The sequence below is a fragment of the Suricata suricatta genome, chromosome 1, assembly GCF_006229205.1.
Source record: "Suricata suricatta isolate VVHF042 chromosome 1, meerkat_22Aug2017_6uvM2_HiC, whole genome shotgun sequence".
NCBI lineage: Eukaryota > Metazoa > Chordata > Mammalia > Carnivora > Herpestidae > Suricata > Suricata suricatta.
In genome coordinates, this window is record NC_043700.1 from 47146134 (window position 1) to 47150366 (window position 4233).

The window sequence follows — 4233 nt, forward strand, 5'->3', positions numbered from 1 at the left end:
CTATGGCTGTTTGGCCCCACCACTCTTTCCCTCTGCCAAATTTCTGTTTCTCTCTGTTCATCTCCCTTCCTTCCTATTTCCTTACTTTATTATTTCTTTAGTGAGAACTTCCTTACTTCTCTGCTTCAAGATGCTCTAAACTCATCTTGTATTCCTCTGCCCAGTTCTATCGAGGGCAATTTTGATATTGAGATTTTAAATACACAGAGAACAGGATACAAAGCAGCCATAGTTCTCAATATTGATACTGATTAATTAGTATGGAATCCACATAAATTGTTTCGTGGGGGAAAGGTGACATTCCATATGCCTTTGTTGAGAAAGTATCGGATAACTCTCTGAAAGATGAATTCACCTATGAAGAAAGAAGTGACATTGCGTCAGTTCCAGAATTAAGCTGACTTCTGGAATTCTACCTTCTTTTTCATATCTACCTTGTTTCATTCACTTACCTCATCCTGACACTCATTTTCATTTTCACACAATTTTTCCAGGACAGACATCCAACTAGGAGAAATATTTTATAAAGATCATCTTAAGAGGCTTTGTCTCTGTAAATTCCAGAAAGGAGGTGGGTATGATGCATGTGCCATCTGCCTGGATGCATGTGGGATTGGGACCAGCTCAGCAACCTTCTCAGTTTCCATATTTATTACTGCAAGCTTGGAGTTGTAGACTCTTGGTTACACACCTCCAAAAACAAGTTGTCTCATCTGTAAACAAACAAACAAACAAAAGAGAGTGCTTTCTCAGAAAAATTGACTACGACACAGAGTGGACATGAACTTTCCAAGCACACTCATAGACCTTTAGCTTGGGTCAGAACCTAGCTGATGGGGCTGAACTGTATCTTCCTAAAATCCATATGTTGAAGTTCTAACCCTATTACCTCAGAATGTGACTGTATTTGGTGATGGCGCCTTTAAAGGTATAATTACGGTGAAAAAGGTCACCAGAGTGGGCGTTACTCCAATGACTGGTGTATTTATGAGATTAGGTGTCCCTGGGTGGCTCAGACAGTTGTGTCCAACTCTTGGTTTCAGCTCAGGTCATAGTCTCATGGTTCATGATTTTGAGGCCCACATTGGGCTCCTTGCTGTCAGCATAGAGCCTACTTTGGATTCTCTCTCTTTCCCTCTCTCTCTCTGCCCCTCCCCTCTCACTCTCCCTCTCAAAATAAATAAATAAACTTTAAAATTAAAAAATATATATAAAGTTAGGTATATAAATATATAAAGAAGATATAGATAGATAGGTGTGTGTGTGTATATATCTGTATATACACACACACACCTATCTATCTATCTATATATGTAGATATATATCTGTAAAGAGATGTCCTAATCTCTTCTTTTTACATATATGTGTGTGTGTGTGTGTGTGTGTGTGTGTGTATAAAGAAGAGATTAGGACACAGACACACACAGAGGGAAGACCAACTAAAGACATAGGAAGAAGACAGCCATCACCAAACCAAGGGAAAAGGCCTTAGGAAAAAACAAGCCTGCCCACACCTTGATCTTGGACTTCCAGCCTTCAGAACTGTGAGATAATAAATTTCTGTTGTTGAAGCCACCTAGTCTGTGGTACTCTAGAAGGGCAGCCCAAGCGAACTAATACACCAGTCATTTGGGGCTCTGTGGGAATCTTGCTCTTAAGAGAATATGACAGCATACTCGGTCCACGAGGAAGATGATGTGGAGAATTCCAAACAATACTGACTAAACACAAAAGTATTACATTCAGTGTCATGATCCAGCCACATCCCAGGGTGGTAATGAGATAACAGTGTGGGAAACACTCATCTTCAGAAGCTTAGCAACTTATCTCCCTTTAAAATGTTATTTAGAAATATCATTTGGTTTTTTTCCCCTTCAAGTGTTTCTATAAAATGACTTGCATTAGCATTCCATAGTTTAATCAGATTATTGAAAGAGGAGTTATGACTAGATATTTAACAGTAACACAATGCTTTGTTTCACCATTAAGAATTTCTTTTTCAAATAAACCTTATATTTTAGATCAGTTTTAGGTTTACAGGAAAACTGAGTAAAAAGGGCAGAGAAATCCCACATACCTCTGCCCTACACATGCAAAGCCTCCCTTGTTATGGGGAGTGGGACACCACCAGAATGGTACATTTGTTACAACTGATGAACCTACATTGGCACACATAATCCACAGTGATCACCAAAGTCTACAGTTTACATTAGGGTACACTCTTGGTGTTGTACGTTTTATGAGTTTGGACCATCATATATACTTGACAAATATCCATCATTACAGTCTAGTTTTATTGCCCTGTTTTATCTATTCATCCCTCTGCCTTGCTAATCCCTGGCAACCACTGATCTTTTTACCTGTTTCCACAGCTTTGCCTTTCCAGAATACCGTATAGTTGGAATCATATAGTAGACAGACTTTTCAGATTGGCTTCTTTCAGTAATATACATTTAAGTTTCCTCCATGTCTATTCATGACTTAATAGTTCATTTTGTTTTAGTGACAAATAATATTCCATTGTCTAGGTGCACCACAGGTTGTTTATCTATCCACCTACTACAAAACATCTTGGTTGCTTTCAAGTTTTGGCAATTGTGAATAAAGCTCTTTACATATCTGTGTGCAGATACCTGTGTAGACATGAGTTTTCAACTCCTATGGATAAATACCAAGGAGTGATGGCTGCATATCATATGGTAAGAGTTTGTTCAGTTTTGTAAGAAGCTTCCAAACTGTACTAAGTATAATTTAAAGATGCAGTCAAATAAAATTTCTTTTTGGAATGAAATATAGCCAAAAAGTATTTGTAAATGCTTAGTGGAACTTGTATATAAGACCTAAATCAGATATATATAGAGAGACTTTTCTGCATATAGGTCCATCTGCTTCCACTATGCATGGCCTAAGCGAAGTTTCACAATAAAAAAGAAAATCATCTGGACTCATTGGGTTGGAAAGTATTTGTTCCTGGATTTCCTGAAATTGCCATCATTCAATAAAGAAGGCAAACTAACTTAGTCTTTTTCTTCAACATAACACTACAAAGAAAAAGAAATATACTCAACAGGTGTCTTTCTCTTTTCTGTTTCCAAAGCAAGAACAGACTGTGATTAGGGCAGATCTTGAAATCATAATTTAAGGAAGGTTTTAAGGACTGTTTATTGTGTTCTGCATGAGTTTGATCCACCAAGTAAGTGAACATACTCTGGCCTTTATCTCCTAAATCTCAGTACCCTTAAGCATTTTGTGGATGTCATTAAAATGGAAGATAAACACTTCAGGGAAATTCAGAACTTAAGCAACTGATCTGTTGATACTTCCTACTAAAGCACTGAGGACCATCGGCTTACCTGTGTACAGGCAAATTACATATCTTGAGTAGCAGGTTTGAAAGTGAGTGGTTATGTTTAACAAAACTGGTGATGTATCTAAACAGTTTGTTTTCAAAAACTAAATTGTTATGCACAATTGTAACGTGCAATGTATACATGTGTGTTTAATTAAAATGCCAAGAAGTTTTACTATGGCTGTTTGAGGCCCATATACAATAAATGCATGTTTTTCACTATAAGTAGAAGTTTAGATTTTTAAATTTTTTAAATGTTTATTTATTTATTTATTTTGAGGGAGAGAGAGGGGTGCAGGGAGAGGCACAGGGAGAGGGAGAGAATCCCAAGCAAGTTCTACACTGACAGCACAGAGCCCCACATGGAGCTCAATCCCATGAACCACAAGACCATGACCTGAGCTGAAATCAAGAGTCAGATGCTCAACCATTGAGCCACCCAGTCACCCCTAGAATTTTTAAATTTTAATAAAATGTCAGATTCATTCTATATCCTCTAAGTTCTTACTATGTGATAGTGATATAGGAGTAAGATAGGAGGCTTCTGCCTCTGTTTTAGCTGAATGTTGAATTTTTTCCCTTAGCTATTTGGAGATCAACTAAAACGAATCTTCAGTGAACCTCAGTGAAGCCCATTTGATGTGCCCATTCTCCTACAGTGTTAATTTTAAAAAGCTGGGACTTTCACGTCTATGTCACCTCAATACCACATAATAGTTTATAAACAGCCAGAGATGCTGTTCAGGGCTCAAATGCCCAGGGTTCTAGCCTCTGTTTTCTCTGTGGTGCCCACAGAGAACAGGGTTTATAGGATTCCCACTAGGAACCAGGCTGGTTTTCTCTCTCCCCTGCACCAGTGAGGCACATAAGAAAGTGTCTGTAGT

General features: G+C 38.0%; 1 long non-coding RNA gene across 1 annotated transcript; it reads right to left on the reverse strand.

Moving 5' to 3' along the window:
• Positions 1-229: 229 nt before the first annotated feature.
• LOC115297259 lies at positions 230-702 on the reverse strand. Its single transcript, XR_003911399.1, has 2 exons — positions 453-702; positions 230-355 (listed from the first exon to the last, which is right to left on the reverse strand). It is a non-coding gene; the product is annotated as an uncharacterized LOC115297259 (long non-coding RNA).
• Positions 703-4233: the final 3531 nt, after the last annotated feature.